Raw genomic sequence first — 19,000 nt, 5'->3', positions numbered from 1 at the left:
CTATGGTATCGGCCACGGTTGGGACTCGGGATGTAGGTCTGCCTTTTTGAGGCGCGACAGACAGCACCGTGTGCCAAGCTGTGGGGTTTCTTCTTTAAACACAAGAGCAGTGGGTCTTTTCTTAATGTCATGTTTCCTGTGCCAAGTGGTTCCCTAAGCTTCTCAAGGGTGAGGCTCTACCTGCCTCCTATGCTCCCCTCCCGCACTGTTCCCTGGAGCACCATGAGCTCTGCATAGAGTCCAAGGGCAAGAGTGGAGACAGACCGAGGGCCCCCAGCCGGGGGAAGGAAGTGGAACCTTGCTGACCGTGGAGCTCGTTAGAGCTGGGCCAAGGCTGGCAGTGGTCAGTCCCTCAGGGCCGGCTTCTGAGTCAGGACCAGTCCAGACCTCCTGCCTGCAGACCTGCCAGTGACCAGAGAATCTCGAGGGGGAGTGGAAGTGAACTCAAAAGGGGCTCTCTGTTGGGAAACGTCATCACCCCATGTAGGTTAAACACACTTTTGTACCTGGGGACATTTCTCTAGAAAGGGCCTTGGTTGTAGGCTGGGTCTGACCTGCCTTGTCATGTCAGGTGCTGCAAAGTCAGCAGTATTGAGTGTCCTTCGAAGACAAGAAAATGCGCTCCTATGGTGATTATCCGTGGCTTCACTAGATATTCACTTCTTTGGAAGAGAATGCTGAGATTATTTCAGGGCTACATACTGAACGCAAGACCAGGAAGTAAAAGACTGTGCTGGCCAGTGTGGTAGCCACTGGTCCCATGGCCCACTGAGCGCTGGGGCTGCTGCCAAGTCCAGGTTGCCATGTGCTAAAAGTGTCCAACACTGGGGGAAAAACAGGGATGTAAACTATCTCTACACAGGTACTACTGATGAGCTGAAATGGTAATATTTCCACTACATTGGGCTACATAAAACATTATTAAAATTAATTTTAATTTTTATCTATCTCTTTTCACTTTTTGATGTGGTCCCTGGAAAACTGAAAGTTAACTACGTGGCTCCCATTTGTTGGAGTCGGATAGCTGTGCTCTGGACAACTAGAATTTAAGTGGTACTTCTGAGGTGTGAATTTCACCCGTGTGCTCTAACTCCTCTGTTCTCTCTTTGGTTCTCTTTCAACAGATACGACTCCACGTAGCATGTCAAGGACCACATTAATCACGGATTCCTTTGTTTCGCCCCTCTCCTCCATAATTCCCGTTGTTCCCCACTTGCTTACCCCAGCCGTCTGCTGTATACCGGTTTCAGGTATTTCAAGCTGTGTAGGATTTCTCTGTGTGCAGTATGTGCTTGGCCTTTTCTCTTCCTGAGACATCAGGAGGAGGTGATTACAGAAGATCCACTTCCTGCTCAGAGCCATTACCACTGACTCGGCTGCAGAGCATCGGGGAGGCCTTTGGGCCATCCCTGGGCCTCCTTTCCTGGCAGCACAGGGTCTGACCGGGACACCCCAACCTGCCATTCCCTGGAGGGGATCAACCAAGTGCCGTGGAGGCGGGAGATCATGCTCTGCCTCAACTGTTTGTCTGGTTTCCTGTAAAATAAACACATGACTTTATATTTTTAGGGAACAAAAAATGTGCTGCTATAGGGTTCAAAATTTTCATTCTGAACACTTTTCCGAACAAAACAAATTACCCCAAAGAAGCATTTTGAATATCCTGGCCACATCTTGGGATCTGTAAAATATACCTTTTAGTATGGCACCTGTTCAAATGCAGATCAAATTTCTTCAAGGCAGAAAAACAATCTGACAGTAGCAATGTAGAATTTGTTCACTCAGACACATCTATGTAAATGCAAAAAGTCATAAAATTTTCCTCCAAGCTGCTTGCTACTGAACCTGCTGAGACTAGTCTCAGCCGGCCCGGGTTGAACATCATTCTTTCAGAAGTGCTGAAAATGCTGCAAAGTCGGATGGGTGGAAATGGGGTTGCCTCCCTCCTCACCGCGTCTACCCTCATCCTTCGGAAGCTTGCAGTCAGGGATGGCCGCTTTCTCCAGGAAACCTTGTTAGTGTGGGTGAAGGTACTGCTAAGGAAGCCCAGCTTCGGGCCAGCAGCTGAGAAACAAAGCTGGGGAGGAAAGTAATTGACGGAATTTTCTCCCTGGCTACAAATAAGTTGTTCTTTTAATGTACCACCGCAGACTGTTTTATTTGAATACTCCCTTTGGCACCAAATAGGTTTTATCTTCTTAGGTACAATTAGAAAAAGTCAGTAGAGATGGATTTTTTTACATTTAGCTACTGCTTTATTCAAATACATGATCTGAAGCTGATCCCACCTTACTCCTGGTTGTGTATAGTAAAAAGATTGGTTTCCAGCTGGTAAGACTTTCCGCAAAACTCACCAGGATTCAGATAAGTTGGTCTGGTGTGCTGCTACTTATTCTGATAAATTTGAGGTTAATGACAACCCAGCCAGATTTGGTGAGGGCACCCATCCTGCCATTGTGCATGTCTGAGATGTGTGAGTTGGCACTGTCCCCTACAGCTGTCACCACTGGAATGAAGTGTATGCCAGGGAGACTGGGCTTTCCTGTGGCTGTGTGGGTCCAAGAAGTTCTAGTCTCAGTGTGTGTGTGTATGTGTGTGTGTGTGTGTGTGTGTGTGTGTTACGGATTGTGTACTGACTTCCAAACTCTTGTAAAAAATTTCTCTAACTGAGCAAGGCTGCTCAGACTTAATTTATTTGTTAAATGTTGTACTTCGTGTGTTTTATGTTTTTTGGGGGGGAGGGTGAGAAAGGAATAAATTCTGTTGGCTTTATTTCATATTTGCCAATTTTACATTTGTGTATTTTTTTTCCAATCGATCTGGTTTTGTTGCCAGTGCCTGCCCAATATGGCTGCTTGCTCACTCTGCAGTCTGATAGAAGAGCCTTTGGAGGGCAGGTTTCGCAAGCCTCCCCAGGCAACCAAGCATGCCACAGTTATAACCTTGCTGTTAGTTTGTTTGCCTCCGATTGGGGAAACTGAAAGCTTGGTCTTTGCGAGGGTGACTGATTAATCATTGTCACACCACTGCTTGTCCACCATGCAGCTGCGTTGCTCTTGCATTTGGGAATTGAACAAAGGTCAGTCCCCCCGCCCCCAGGCTTTGCTAATATCCATCACAAAATAGATTATTTTAGAATCTTTCCAAAGTAATTTTTCCCTGGGCACCCCTTTTCTACTTCTAAGGACTTTCTTGACTCTTTCATGTTTCAAAAAGAAACGCTCACTTTTAGTTCCCCATTACTTGATCTGTACAAGGGACTGACAAAACGCACCTCACTTTAATTCACAGAGAAAGTTGGCTTTGATGTCTTGTAAAGATAATCCTGCTAGCTGCTGATCGGCCAGTCAGTTCACCTAGCTCCCATCTTTATAGGACCTCTCATCCGATTTCCTCACTGTGACTAAAGGTGGGCAGATGCTTGCGACATCACGTGTTCAGATGGATCCCTGCACGTCACTTAGCATGGTACGCTGGTTTCTCTGTCAGGACCCTGTTTTCTGTGGGTCACTTTTTTCTTTCTTTCTTTCTTTTTTTTTTTTTTTTTGACAGGCAGAGTGGACAGTGAGAGAGAGAGACAGAGAGAAAGGTCTTCCTTTGCCGTGGGTTCACCCTCCAATGGCCGCCGCGGCCGGCGCGCTGCGGCCGGCGCACCGTGCTGATCCGATGGCAGGAGCCAGGAGCCAGGTGCTTTTCCTGGTCTCCCATGGGGTGCAGGGCCCAAGCACCTGGGCCATCCTCCACTGCACTCCCGGGCCACAGCAGAGAGCTGGCCTGGAAGAGGGGCAACTGGGACAGAATCCGACGCCCCAACCGGGACTAGAACCCGGTGTGCTGGCGCCGCTAGGCGGAGGATTAGCCTAGTGAGCCGCGGCGCCGGCCGGGTCACTTTTTTCAAAAAGCCACATTTCTGCCATTTTCGCTTTTTGAGAATGTTGCTCCTTATACCTCAAATGTTAACAAGTTCTAAACAGCCAAGGTTATCATTGTGTTTTTGGTTGTTTGCTGCCTTTTTGTCAGTGTGTATGCGCGTGTGTCTTTTACTCCTGTGTGGATAATTTTGTATATCATGCTTCTTGAAAGTTGACTCTTCAGTGCTGTAAGAGCCAGATGATTTACACAAATCTCTACCTGCAGGATGGCAGTGCTAAATTAGAGGAGTGTTGTTTGAGAGATCAAGATTTATGGTTGAGACATAAAATTTATTAGTACCAAATGTGTTTTGATCAATTACTAGAAAATTCTGTAGAAATGAGGCATCTCTTCAAATGCTGCACGGTTGGCTTTTGTTGAGTGGCAGGTGGTAGACAGAACAGTAAAGAGTAGGTTAAGAATTTTGAAGAAAATAGAATGACATAACCAAGAAAAGCCAGAATTCATAGGGCAATGTGAAGAAACAAAAGTATTTGTTTAGAATGTAGTGCCTAGTGATCTGAAAGCCCTAAAGTTCCCATACACAGGTGAGCTTCCTGTTCAAGGCATCACTAGGACTCAGAAGGGGACTTAGCAGGCCTGCTCTCCTATCAGAATAACCGGAAGCAAATACAAGCTCTGAACGATTCCCTTTTGAATTGCATTTTTGACTAAGGCGGGAGACACCTGGACTCCAGCCAGAGGACACACTGGGAAAGTTTTTCATTGTCAGGGGCAAGTGAAAGATGTCACTTCATTGTCTTACCCAGAATATCAAAGCAAGCTAAAGGAGCATCGTAGTCTAAAATTGCTTCCTTCAACACTAACAACTTAGACTTTAAAAAAAAAAAATGTATTGAATGAGAGCCAGATAGCTGCTGAAGAAGCACTGCTCTATGAAGCCTGCTTACTTACTTAAAAATTGTTGATCAACTTTAAACACTTCTCATTGTGTGCAGGTATAAGGGGACGAGGGCGTTCTGTAGAATTATCCGTGTCTAGTCTGTCCAGTGTGTTGTGTATACTGCTGGTGTATGTTCTCTGGGCTTTATGTATCTGTACAGTAGCTTTCATGAAAATATGTGGACAAACGTGGTGGTTTGAGGGGGGAACAGCAATTTGTATCGCATAACGGTGCTGTGCTATGGGATGTGTCACGGAAGATCTGGAAGCAACCCTCCCCTTGGCCTGTGGAAGATTCTGGTTATCTTCTAGGTTCTCAAATGAAGATGTATGGACACTCTGGCAGACTGCATGTTGTATAATTTTACAAATACTAAAAGTGGAAAATAAAATTGAATTAACCTTTGACTGGTCTGTTTTTCCTTATTTGAGTCAACCTAAAGGCACTCTGCTTTAAGCTGTCAGTGCCTGTGCTAGGGTGAGCCATTTTCTGGCCCCAAAGGAGTCCATTTCTTTTTTCCTTTGAAAATGTAGATTCTCACCAGTACTGCACTTTTTTTTCTTTTTGAAAGAAAGTGAGAGAGAGAGAGAGAGAGAGAGAGAGAAAGAGAAAGAGAAAGAGAAAGAGAAAGAGAAAGAGAAAGAGAGATCTTCCTTCTCCAGGTTCACTCCCTAAATGCCTGCAGTGACTGGGGCTGGGGCTGGGCCTGGGCCTGGTTTAAACCTGGAGCCAGGAACTCCATCAAGTCTCCAACATGTGTGGTAGAGACCCAAGTACTTGCACTATCTCCTGCTGCCTCCCAGGGTGCATTTCTGCAGGAATCCGGATCGGAAGCAGAACTGGATATGGGATGCAGGTGTTCCAAGAAGTGGCTGCTGCACCACAACACTCACCCCGGGGTGTATTTCAAATGAAGAGCTGCTTCAGCATGCAGCATAAGCAAAGTAAACCTTGGCCTTTTTTCTTTACTTTGCTGAATATCTGCTGTTGATATTTTTTTGCCATTGAGAAGCAAAGCAAACTTGACAGAATTTCCTTCAGCTCTAAAAGGATAGCGACTGATTTTTTAAAAGTGTCTTACTTTTTTTTTTTTTTTTTTTGACAGGCAGAGTGGACAGTGAGAGAGAGAGACAGAGAGAAAGGTCTTCCTTTTGCTGTTGTTCACCCTCCAATGGCCGCCGCGGCCTGCGCGCTGCACACCATGCTGATCCGATGGCAGGAGCCAGGTGCTTCTCCTGGTCTCCCATGGGGTGCAGGGCCCAAGCACTTGGGCCATCCTCCACTGCACTCCCTGGCCACAGCAGAGAGCTGGCCTGGAAGAGGGGCAACCGGGACAGAATCCGGCGCCCCGACCGGGACTAGAACCCGGGGTGCCGGCGCCGCAAGGTGGAGGATTAGCCTAGTGAGCTGCAGCGCCGGCCTTAAAAAGTGTCTTACTTTTCAAAAAGTAAGATTAATTATGACTCATTAGATCAGCATACTAGCTCAATTTCTGAATTTCTTCTTGCCCGAGAAACGCACTTACTCTAATCCTGTGTTCCAAGAGACTTGGCATCCTTTGTCCATGAATGGGAGCTCTGTATATGTTGGAAGATTTCTTGGCATCTTTTGAGGAGGTTTGGGTGTTTCCTTTCCTGTTTCACTTCCTGATTCTCGGTCTTAATGTGCAGGTCTGAGATACTGTGAGACACCAGAGGGTGGAGCCTTTGGAGAATAACTCATGGTGGGACACACAGTCATTCTTTCATCTGCTCTCTGAGCAAGGGACTTCCCTAGCCCAGGTTACTGGAATGATGTGACCAGGCGTGGCATGGTGCCTGTGAAACATTCTTCTCGTTCTTGATTTGGTTAATGCTGTCTGTGAGGGCCCAATGGTAGACCTCTGCCTTAATCAATTAAAAATGGTGAGAATGGGTGCTACATGAATGGTTCAGAAATGTAGTGGAGAGCACTGCAAGCTCTGTGCTTTTGTGACGTCTTCTCCATCTTTCTCAACACTTACTCTCCGAAGGACTCGGAAGAAGCAGTTTCCAGATAGGAGACTGTTAAAGGTGACTTAGGAGTAGACTCCAAACATGGTGGATGAATATCCAGGCTGAAGCCTGGTTGTCTAGGATGGGAAAGCAATCCTCCGAAAGAACCAGATTGCAAAGCACATTTCAATACTCAGGGGACCGCCCACGAGGCCCCACCGCCAGATCCCAGCCGGCCGCAGCTCCGCAGTGCGGCAGCACTGCACTGACTGTTCTCTTGGATCCTGCAAGGCTCTCTTGAGGTTGCCAGTTCTGTCAGACGTGGAACGGTCCTCTGGAGCCTCTGTGGAGAAAGCGGGACTGAAGGAAGCAGTTCCTGGTGGTGTGTGTGTTGGCAGATTGAATTCTAGCATTTGTGACAGGTTACGCCTTGTGATTTGTCTTGTGTGCATAATACATCAAACAGAAGTAGGAGGCATTGCTGGGGTGACACATCAAATGAAAATGACGCAAGGCATCCTGAGCCCTGGGATTTTTATTTTCCCTTTGGCATTTGGTGGTTCTCCATTCAAACTAAAGAAACACCAATCTCTGTGTGGTTACTTGCTGAACATGAGAAAAACAAAAAAATGGGGCCAGCGCTGTGGCGTAGTAGGCTTAAGCCTCCGCCTGCGGTGCTGGCATCCCGTGTGGGCAGCGGTTTGAGTCCCGGCTGTTCCACTTCCAATCCTGCTCTCCGCTTATGGCCTGGGAAAGCAGTGGAGTGAAATATCGTCCAAGTGCTTGGGCCCCTGCACCCACGTAGGAGACCTGGAAGAAGCTTCTGGCTCCTGGCTTGGGATTGGCCCAGCTCCAGCTGTTGTGGCCATTTGGGGAGTGAGCCAATGGATAGAAGACCTCTCTCTTTCTGCCTCTGCCTCTCTCAAACTCTATATTTCAAATAAATAAAATCTTAAAAAAAACCCAAAACCGAAAATAACTTGCAGGTAGCCCCTGTGGGAGGCCTTTGCACTTGGCAATGCCCTGAATGAGAAAGGCTGGCCTGCTCCACCTGCCTTGTTTCCCCGGTGCCAGGACATTTCTGTTTGGGAGTCCCTGGGGATTGTCTGGCTTCTAGCAACTTCCAAACCCTCACTTCCCCACGAGCAGGCTACAGATGCTTCTCACAGCACAGCTCTTCAGAAAGACTTACCCACAGCAAAATTTTATTCCTTCTGAATGTGTAAGTGAACTTGGGGAGATTGACGCACTTGTTCTGGATGACATATGACCGTAGCAGCATCAGAACCTGCAGTAAGCAGTCTATTAATGTGGAAGACTATCCTGGCTGTATGCCAGCCACTGTTTTAAGTGCTTTACATGAATTAATCCATCTAATCCTAGTAGCCCCATGAGCTAGGCGTCATTATCTCCCTTTTAAGGTGAAGAAACAGGCACAGGAAGGTTATATAGTTTGCCTACAGTCTCACAGCCAGCAAGAGGAGGAATCAGGATTGAAACCCACGTAGTCCAGTTCTGAGGTTTGTGTTTTCAACAGCTAGAAATACTGCTCAGTGGTTGAGATCTACCGTAGTTCTATCATCTGTATAATCTGCCTATCCATATCTATTTCCATCTATCTATATCCATCTATCTATATATCATCTATCATCTTTACCTCTAGCAACCAGCCTCAAAAACCCTTTAATAAAGATTTTATACTGGGGCTGGCGCCATGGCACAGTAGGTTAATCCTCCGCCTATGGTGCCAGCATCCCATATGGGCGCCGGTTCTAGTCCTGGCTGCTCCTCTTCCAGTCCAGCTCTCTGCTGTGGCCTGGGAAAGCAGCAGAAGATGGCCTGGGTGCTTGGGCCCCTGCACTGCATGGAAGACCCAGAAAAAGCTCCTGGCTCCTGGTTTCAGATCGGCTCAGCTCTGGCTGTGGCGGCCATTTGGGGAGTGAACCAACAAATGGAAGACCTCTCTCTCTGTCTCTCCCTCTTCACTGTCTGTAACTCTACCTGTCAAATAAATAAATAAAAATCTTTAAAAAAAGGATTTATACCAAGTTTTATATCTTTGCAGCTTTGCTCTTTCCTCCTTTCATAGGAATCTGAGACCTTGTTGTTATTTGAATTACTTTAAACCCTTAAAAGGACTGAAGAAAATAAATAAAAATAGTAATGCAGAACAATGCCTCACAGCAAAGGTGCCTGATAATATGGACTGCGGGGGCTTCTAGGATGGCCTTGAGCCACACCCTCGCCCTTGTCAGAATCTCTCATGTACACAACAGACAGAAGACGGTCACAGTTTTCTCAGTGTGTGTCCTAAGTCATTAACTGATGGCCTCTGTTGATTCGTGTCCTCTTCAGGACATTCCTGACCTCCGCAACATTTGACGACACTCAGCCTGTCTTCCCCTGCTTCTTAGCTGCGTGCTCCGCTGTTCATCATGATTCTTGTCTCCATCTCCGTGTCTCTCTGGGCAGGTCCCAGTGGCACTGGATGCCTTCTCCTCATGCCCTCTGTGGAGCAGGCGTGATATCTTGGGCAGGGGGCCCTGTTTGTAACAGCTGCCCCCTACCTCACCTCCTGCCTTGTCATAATGATTAATAAGCTCTCATTTTAGAGCTTTAGGTTTTAGGAAAAGTAAACATGCCAATCATACCACACATGCATACGCAAGCCCAGCTGCAGGAGGAGGAGGAACAGAAGTGGGGGTTCCATGTGAGCTCCCCGCTTTACCACAGACTCCCTGTATCTGTCTGAGGGTGTTTATTTTTGATTGATTTATTGGGAAGGCAGAGTGACAGGAGAGAGAGAGAGAGAGAGAGAGAGAGAGAGAGGTAGTTTCGATCTGCTGAATAGCTGGGGCTAGGGCAAGCCAAAGCCAGGAGCCAAGAACTCTGTTCAGGTCTCCCATGTGAGTGGCAGGGGTCCAAGTACTTGCCATCATCCACTGCCTTCTGGGTGCATTAGCAGGAGACTGGATAAGAAGACTGGGGTGGTGGGAACTCCAATCAGGCACTCCAATATGGGATGTGGGCATCACAAGTGACATCCTAACCCACAGCACCACAATGCCTGCTCCTGTGATGTTTCTGATGGGCTCTAAAGGGCTGGGGAGGACAGGCTGGTGGCAGATGTTGCCTTGGTGACAAGATGCTAACTCATTCAGCCAGTGCCCTTGTCCTTGCTGCCCAGCATCTGACAGCAAAGCAGCCCAGGGTACAGGCTGTCAGCAACACCACCACCCAGTGGTTCACAAGGGAAAGAATGGTAGACTGAAGGCTTTAAACTTCCCATTCACCAATGGCCAAGTAGTCTAACCATGTGGAGTCTCAATGACTTATCTCCATCCCTGAATTATAGAGATTTATCCCACTGCCCTACATTTTCCACAATGTGTCATGGAGACGAGATGAGAAATTGTAGGAAAGCATTCTATAATAGTACTACTGGAAGATAAGCAATTGTTATTATTAAAAAATGTCCTAGAAGAAGGGATTTTCATCTTGGACCCCAGGTTTTTATCCTCCACCTGTCTCCACCAGTGCTTGGAATAGAAGAGTATGAGGAGGCACTGGGAACCATCTGATTCTACCCAGGGAGATCAGATCTCTTTGTAGTTGTCCATGTAGGCTTTTGCCTTTTCTCACTGCCTTAGTATTAGTTGAAGCTGCTATAACAAATGACTATGCTCTCAGTGGCTTAGAAATAACACTGATTTATTTTGCATAGTTCTGGAGACCAGAACTCCAAGGTCAGGGTGTCTACATGAGTGGGTTCTTATGAGGGCCTTATTGTGGGTTGCAGACTCTTGACTTACTTTCTTTTTTTGAAAGTTGGAGCTACATAGAGGAGGAGAGGCAGAGAGAGAGAGAGTCTTCCATCTGCTGGTTTACTCCCCAATTGGATGCTGGAGCTGAGCCAATCCAAAGCTAGGAGCCAGGAGCCAGGAGCCAGGAGCCAGGAGCTTCCTCCAGGTCTTTCTATTCAGGTGCAGAGGTCCAAGGACTTGGGCCATCTTCTGCTGCTTTCCTCGGCCATAGCAGAGAGCTGGATTGGAATTGGAGCAGCCAGGACCCGAACCAGCGCCCATATGCGATGCTAGCACCACAGGCGGCAGCTTTACCTGCTACGCCACAGCGCAGGCCCCGACTCTTGACTTTCTGTAGTGTCTGTCCTCACCTAGTGCAAGGGAAGAGAGCTCTCTGGACTTCCTTTTATAAGTGTTCTAATCTCCCTCTCTCTGCCCTCCCCTCCAGACACACAGTTTCAGTCCACTAGTTTACCCACCCCCCCCAAATGACCACATCAGCTGAGGTTGGGCCAGGCTGAAGCCAGAAGCCAAGAACTCCATCCAGATCTCCCAGTTGGGGTCCGGGACCCAGATACTTGAGCTATCACCTACTGCCTCACAGGGTGTGCATTAGCAGGGAGCTAGAGTCAGGAACTGGGTATTTATCCCAGGTGCTCAGATGTGGGGTGCAGGTGTCTTAACTGACATCTTAACCACTGAACCAAATGCCCACTCCTCTAACCCGTTCTTGAGGCTCCACTCTCCTGACAACCACCTCCCAAAGGCCAGGTATCTTAAAATCATCACACTGGGGCTAGGATTTCAGCACATGAATTTGATTGGGACATAAGTCTTCAGTCCATTGCACCCACTTTCCCACCGTCTTTCCTATTACAGTGGTGAGGGTTGGGGGTAGACTCGTATGTCCAGGTTTTTCCTGGGTAGAAAATGTGTTGTACCCTCTGAGTGAATAATGCAGTAAGCAGGGTTCCACACTAGCGTCCACACTCTGTGCCTTGTGGCTGTTCACAGCAGAGGACATGTTAGGACTCAAAGTCCTGACGTAGGTCACAAATCAAGTCCATTCGGTTTCCCGTCCATGGGGACAGAAGCCCAGTAATCCCAGTTAATGCTGAGACTAAATCCCGACAGGATCTTGGTAGAAGCTTAGCAAGTTCCCCAAAAGGAGATTAAGATGTTCAAAGAGTGATTTAGCCAAGCCAGAACACAGAAGGAAACTTGGCCTCTGCCAGCATCTGGAAACAGCCCTAGCACCACAAACCAGACGCAAGTTCTCACTGTCCGGTGCAGGCGGCTCTGTCTGCCCATGGGGCTGCCACTTGTAAACAAGAGCTGATCATGATCATGGCCTCTGGTTTGTATGCATTTCTCCTCTCAGTCCATAAACCATGTGAAAACTGAAATCCAAAGAGGTGAAGTAATTTGCCCAAGGTCACATTGTAGTTTGGAGTCTGGAAGCCGAGTTCCTTCAATTATAGCTGTGTGTCCATCCCAAATGTTCAGGTTGGGAGCTGCTGGAGAATGCTACTCGCAGTGGACCACTGTAGAAATCTGGCTTGCTGGCCTAGTACTAGGGAGGTGTACCCAAAACATGTTGGGATGGTTGTTTCAACGTTTAGCTATATCAGGACTCTCTGATTGGTGACTATAAAAGCCTTAAGGAAATGCACACATCCTTGCTTGTCCTTGGTAAGCAAGGGGAGAGTGTCCCTGGTCAGTTAGAGGTGACCCTGTGTTTGTCTCCTCATTCTTAAGTTGGCATTTCTGGCTGTGACAGAAGTATCACTTTGATGACCACTCACTGTGGTGGCTGTCTGCCCTATTCTTGCTTCAGACCCAGCTCCTGTGGAGATCTGCATAGAAGGAAATGTTTCCCATGGTGGGCTCACACAACCAACTGGCAGAAGGTAAAAGCCCCTGCCACTTCCTGTGGCTGCTGCCTGAACCTGTGGCTTTAGGAAGTGGGGCAAAATGTCCACATTTCTATGGGGTATCACCTAAATGTATTGGCTGAATGGCCACAGCTGTTGAGACAGCAACACTAGTTACCATGACAGTGTGTGAGTGTGTGTGCAGGAGGATCCCCTGCCCCACGCTGGAGTGAAACATCAGTAATCCCACCAGGGTCCAGGCTTCTTTAAAATGTAGATTGGGGTTGGCGCTGTGGCACAGTGAGTTAAAGCCCTGGCCTGAAGTGCCGGCATCCCATATGGGTGCCGGTTCTAGTCCCAGCTGCTCCACTTCTGATCCAGCTCTCTGCTATGGCCTGGGAACGTAGTAGAAGATGGCCTGAGTCCTTGGGTCCCTGCACCCACCTGGGAGACCTGGAAGAAGCTCCTGGCTCCTGGCTTCAGATCAGTGCAGCTCCGGCCATTGCAGCCATCTAGGGAGTTAACCAGTGGATGGAAGACCTCTCTGTTTCTACCTCTCTCTGTAACTCTTTCAAATAAATAAAATAAATCTTCAAAAAAATGTAAAGAGTGGGTGGGCAATTGGCCCAGCAGTTAGAACACCACTTGGGACACCAGCATTCCACATCAGAGTGCAAGGGTTCATATCTAGCTCTGAGCGCTGCTCTGTTTCTAGTTTTAGCATCCTACTAGTGCACACCCTGGGAGGGAGCAGGTGATAACTCACCTGGAGACCTAGGTTGAGTTCCAGGCTCCTGGCCTTGGCCTGACCCAGCTCTGGCTGGCTGTTGCAGGCATTTGGGGAGTGAACCAGTAGATAGCACATTTCCTTCTTCTCTCTCTCTCTCCCTCAAATAAAGTAAAAATAAATAAAAAAAATTATTTAAAAATGTAAGGGTCAACACAAAGTTGGCTGTGCCTTTAATTTTCTTCAGAGAGGCCTGCTTTTGTTTAGGCCCCTGCCTGTGTGAAGTGGGGCTGTGGCTGAGGGAGAGAGGGAGCAATGTTCCTTGTCCTTTGTGAAGGGCTGGCTGAGAGAGAAGGGAGCCCCTTGGCAGAGATGGGGTAGGGATGTTTCCTCACCTGTGAACTGAGAAGATTGTATGCACCCAGTTTCCCAGGCTTGCCTGCAGATGGTCAGCACAGGGAGTGCTCATTCTCAAACCATTCTGCTCTCCTGGTCAGAATTTTCAGGAGTGATCTATGCCTGGAACCGGATGCCCTGGGTGATGCTTGGGTACAGTAGCTGGATTGTTCTCAAACAAGTCCTCCAGCTCCAAAACCCCTGGCTACACCTGTAAGGTAGTGACTCCTAACTATTCTGAGATCCAAACCGCTTGGCAAATCTAAGGATGTTATCTTTAGGAAAAATGTCTGTAGACACTTCATAGGAATCCAGTGGCAGGATCTGTGGAATTGCGCCGGCCGCAGCGCGCCGGCCGCGGCGGCCATTGGAGGGTGAACCAACGGCAAAGGAAGACCTTTCTCTCTGTCTCTCTCTCTCTCACTGTCCACTCTGCCTGTCCAAAAAAAAAAAAAAAAAAAAAAATTCCTACTCCGGGGTAGGTGTTTGGTGTAGTAGTTAAGATGCTGCTTGGGACATCTGCAACCCATATTGGAGTGCCTGGGTTTGAGTGCTGGTTCTGTTCCCTATTCTAGCTTCCTGCTGGTGAAGACCTTGGGAGGCAGTGGTGATGGCCCAAGGAATTGGGTCCCTGCCACCCATGTGTTACACCTGGACTGAGTTCCTGACTCCTGGCTTGGTCTGGTCTAGCCCTACCTATTGTGGGCATTTGGGGAGTAAACCAGTGGATGGATGGGAAATAGCCTTTCTCTCTCTCTCTCTCTCTCTCTCTCTCTCTCTCTCTCTCTGCCTTTCAAATAAATACAAAAGTTAAAAAAAATCCCACTTTAAGGTCAACTCTCAAAAGGCAATCTAAGCATTTTGAGCCATCCTTCAGACAAAGTAGTCACTCAACAAAGGTTATTTAAGATTCTATTTATCTTTTAGCTTTTCTACAATATGCTAGTATTATCTCATTTTGTAGAAAAGGAAACTGAGGCATAGAGAGATTGACATACCTTCTTTATAAAAAGATTCATTTACGTATTTTGAAAGGCAGAGTTATACACACACACACACATGGAGAGAGAGAGAGAGAGAGAGAGAGAATCTCTTGACTCTTTCAAATGCTGGTTCACCTCCCAAATGTTTGCAATGGCTGGAGCCAAGAACACCATCCAGGTCTCCCATGTGGTGGCACTTGGGCCATCTCCTGCTGCTTTCCCAGGTGCATCAACAGGGAGCTGGATTGGAAGCACAGCAGTGGGAACTTGGAACTGACACTCTGATATGGGATGCTGGCACCACAGGCAGCAACTTAATCCACTGTGCCACAACGCTCACCCCAGATTAGCATACCTTCTACGTGTGACTGAAATTGAATCCAAACAGTTCCAGAGCCAGTGAAATTAAATTCTGGGTTTTCTAATAAAGTGGTTATCAGTTTTGCCTATCTGACTTCATGGCTATCTCTGACCCTAATATTTCTGATCACTTTCCTACCCTTTCCCCATATTAGTTGTAATTAACTGAGCAACTACTATGTGCCATAAATATTATCTATATTTACATTGTCTCATTGGAAAATGTGCTCAGAAGATGATACACAATATTAAAATACCCAATGGGTTCTATGTAAAGGCAGGAACAATTAGGCAGGTAAATATATTCTAAAGCTCAGAAATTTTTTTGATTGTTTCCTCTGTGGATAATTTATTTTTCCTTATACCCTAAGAGAATGAGAGATAGAGAAGAAAGTGAAGATTTTCTGTTTCAAACTCTGTTTTCCTCAGGATCAGCAGAGAATCGTCACAAACACAGTAGTTTACAAGGATGAGTTTGTTCAAGAGGACTGGGTAGCCCAACAGTGGTTTTCTCCATGCTGCGGCACGTTGATGCCAGCTGACAGGAGCTGACTCTGCAGTAGCAGTCAGAGCTTCATTAGTGATGCGTAGGGTACTGTTTATCCGGCAGGGGCTTTGTGCCGGTGCTGTGCTCAGACACTTCACGTGCACTGTTTCACGTAACCTCACAACAGTGTCAGCACTTCATATTTCAGATTCTCCTTGCAAGCACAGAACCTCAGACATCTTGTCTGATGTTATGGTTGCATCTTTTCCAGCTGGGAAAATTGCATAATTGAGATACATGCCCAGGGCTACCCAGCAAGCCCAGGAGGGGAGAGAGAGAGAGAGAGAGAGAGAGAGAGAGAGAGAGAGAGACCAGGGCAGACCTTGTGCCCTCCTGGTGAATCTCAGGGTTTTCTGGGTGTCATCACTCACCAGGTTGGCCCAGCTGAGATCACACACACAGCAAGAGAATCCTAAATCACAGGGGATCACATGATCCACTGACTGAAACCAACACATAAACAGGACTGCGCCCATTTCACGTGGGTGAGATCCTGGGGTGCGGGGCTCCCTTGCTCAGCCCCACCTGCTAGTGCAAGTGGCTGTCTCAAAGGGCAGGGCCCACCACAGCCCCACCCTGGGGCGCCAGCCTCCCCACCCACCACAGAGGGAGTAGCAGCTACTTGTGGCTAGGCACACCTAGGTGCGGCATTCCCTGTAACTCTTTTCCAGGTTGGCCTTGCCCAATGCGACGTGGACAACTAAGAAACACCAGATTTTTTTTTTTTCAAGAAGACTTTTTCAAAATGTATTTATTTATTTGAAAAGCACAGTGACAGAGAGATGGGGAGAGAGAGAGAGAGAGAGAGAGAATCTTCCATTTGCTGGTTCATTCCCCAAATGGCTGCAATGGCCAGGGCTGGGCCAGGCCAAATTCAGGATCCAGGAATTCCTTCAGGGTCTTTCATGTGGGTAGCAGAGATCCAAGCACTCGGGCCATCTTCCTCTGCCTTCCCGAGTGCATTAGCAGGGAGCTGCATTGGAAGCAGGAACAGCTGGGGTGCTCTGATATGAGATGCTGGTGTTGCAAGCCGTGGCTTAACCCCCTGCTCTGCAGTGCTGGCTCTGAAAGACCAGATCTTAAACAGCTATCTGTGCAGGACCCACTGATGAAAGGAAAGGAGATAATTATATCTGTTAGGGGTAGAGCAGACCACTTGGCCCTGACCTCGCCTTAACAGAAAACCTTCCATTTTGGCCTTGGAATTTTTATATATGGGCATAGAAGGGTGCTGAAAGAGTTATAAAAAGGAATGTTCTTCCTGCAACTTTAGCATTGATCTATGTTTCCTGCAGTGCACTTGAATGAGTCCTGAAATCAACATGTGAGTGGCAGCAGCACACATTGTGTGTGTGTGTGTGTGTGTGGCCATTTGTTTACTAAATGAAACAGAGAAAACTATGCCATACTCTTTGTATCCTTATTTCAACATAGCTTTGTGTCTGCAACTGCCAGGTCCCTCAGTAAATGCAGAGAGGCCTGGAAGGACCACGGCTGGTTTCAGCCGAGGGACAGCTGCAGGCCCCATTTCTGCGGAAATTCTGTCCATGGCCAAGTTTTCCCCACTGCAGACCCCAATAGCACCTGAAGGGCTCCAGGCTTGTCCATTCTCTCAAACCACAGAACTGGGCCCCAGGCTCAGCTCAGCCATCAGTGTTGGGATCTTGGATCAGTTGCCCAAACTCTGGACTGTTCGCACAGTGCAGGTGTGGCAGGACATCACTGTATTTGTGACATCTTCAGAAGTTAAAGCTATGCTTTCTGCCTACAAAGGTGGCCTGGGAGTGGAGGCCTCCCACAGGCCAGCTGCCAGGCCTGTGTGAGTGGGAGGGATGGTGGCTTGGAAGCCACTCAGTTCCACTCTGGGCCCTCAGCTGATCGGGCAGGAGCCGTGCTGGAACAACTCCAGCCTGCACCCAAGAGTAGGCTGCACGCTGGCTGTTCATCCCGCAGTAACAGTGCACCTGCTCTGCCCTGGGTGTGTACCAAGGAGCTGGTGATTCAACAGCGGACAGGCAAGGTTCCTGCCCTTTCTGGGAGAACGTCACTACCTAAAATTATCTTAGTTACAGCTTAGTGCCATTATTTTATTTGCCGGGTGGATGAGGTGTGCATGAAAAGAGCTGGGTTCTTCTAGTTCTGAACAAACTTACCTTGCACCCCTGGCCCAATCATTTCCACCCACTTCTCTCTCCATTTCTACATCGCACAAAGACAGGGGCTGAACTCCCCCTGTTCGCGCTGGGTCAGGTCCCACTCACACGCTCGCTCGTGTGCGTTTTCGGAGCAGGCCGGGCTGAGTGGGAACGGGGCTCCCCGCCGCCTCCCAAGCACTCACCGTCCCAGGTGTCACCTAACACCGGGCAGCTCAGACGATCCCTGCGGTTCCTCACTGCAGCCTGGGCCCCCCGGGGCTGCAGTCTCGGGCGGGACTCACCTGCCCCGGCCCGGCCCCCTTCGCGGCGCCCCTGGTGGCTCGGGGCGGGGAGGAGCCGCGCCCCGCCCCGCGCGGCCGCAGCCAACGCCGGCCCGCGGCGGGCGCTCTAGGAGCTGAGGCCGGCAGCCGGCAGCCGGGCGAGGGCGCCGAGAGGCCAGGCGGGCGCGGACGCCGCAGGTGAGCCGGGCCGGCGCAGCGGACTTGGGGAGGGGGCGGGGCTCGGCCTGGGGACCGCGCGTCCGGAGCCCCGGGGCCCCTGAGTGGCAGCTCTGCGGCAGGCAGTGCGCTGCGCCCCTGCCCGGAGTGCGGGGGAGAGAGAGGAGCTCGCCGGACCGCAGCGCAGAGCAGGGGAGTGGGTCCGGGGACCGCCTCAGGGCGAGCAGCTGCCAACATCTGGACCAGGAAGGAGCTGGGGTCCGGGGCCGGCTAGTGCGGCGGGAGTGTCTCGATGCCTAGGGAGCCGCCGGGCCAGCGACTTCTGCGGTACTGGAGGGGAAGTGGAGAGGCTGGGGGTCGAACTGCTGAGGAGAGCGCGGCGCTGGGGCGGGCGTTCAAGGCCAATCCCGGGGCCAGGAGCCAGCGAGCTCCCGCCTTTCCCTCTGCGGCGGCGCTTCACACCACGCCCGCGCGGGTGCGGGTGCGGCTGCTCCCCGCTGCCCGGCCTTTACTTTTGGGGTTGAATAACCGACTGACACATTGGTTAGTTACCTGGGACTTCCGTAGTAAAGTCCGACTCCGGAGGGCTTAGGTTGTGAGGCTGCAGATCTGTGTGTGTGTGCCTGGCCCTTGTGGGTAGGGGTTGGGGGTTGGAGAGATGCTGTCTACCTCCCAGAGCCTGGCCAGCAGAGAGTGACAATGTGGGAAAAGTCTCGCAGGGCATTCAGATTCTAGTTGCTAGCTGTGTGACCTTGAGCAACTTACCTGACTTCTCTGGGCTTCAGTTTCCTCAAAGGTAAAATAGGACGTTTTGTAACCATTACAGCTGGAGAGTTGCAGTCATAAGGCTTGATGAGGGTCCTCCCTTTTTCTTATGTGTTGCTGTAGGGCCTCATTCCTCCCAGGGGTCCCCACAGCTTCAGCAGGG

The 19,000-nt window shown here is 49.2% G+C and overlaps 2 protein-coding genes across 13 annotated transcripts in view; both read left to right on the top strand.

The window, feature by feature from the left end:
* KIF5C (kinesin family member 5C) overlaps positions 1 to 5,223 on the top strand; it is a 183,937-nt gene extending 178,714 nt beyond the window's left edge. Inside the window, exon 26 of the mRNA XM_017342839.4 lies at positions 1,125 to 5,223. The gene's annotated coding sequence lies outside the window, so the exon portion shown is untranslated. The remainder of the gene's footprint in view (positions 1 to 1,124) is intronic.
* Positions 5,224 to 17,956: 12,733 nt separating this feature from the next.
* Positions 17,957 to 19,000, top strand: part of LYPD6B (LY6/PLAUR domain containing 6B) — a 238,395-nt gene continuing 237,351 nt past the window's right edge. For 5 of the 12 annotated variants that reach the window (XM_051848715.3, XM_008258573.5, XM_008258569.5 and 2 more), the window contains exon 1: positions 18,173 to 18,399. The gene's annotated coding sequence lies outside the window, so the exon portion shown is untranslated. Of the gene's footprint in view, positions 18,094 to 18,172; positions 18,400 to 19,000 lie in introns of those variants that run through there. The other 7 variants (XM_051848716.3, XM_008258571.5, XM_017342840.4 and 4 more) reach the window with 3 other exon arrangements.

This window comes from Oryctolagus cuniculus, chromosome 3, assembly GCF_051225735.1.
Source record: "Oryctolagus cuniculus isolate XC-2025 breed Fujian yellow rabbit chromosome 3, ASM5122573v1, whole genome shotgun sequence".
Classification (NCBI taxonomy): domain Eukaryota; kingdom Metazoa; phylum Chordata; class Mammalia; order Lagomorpha; family Leporidae; genus Oryctolagus; species Oryctolagus cuniculus.
The sequence above is the reverse complement of the archived record's forward strand: the minus strand, read 5'-3'. Positions and strand labels throughout refer to the sequence as shown.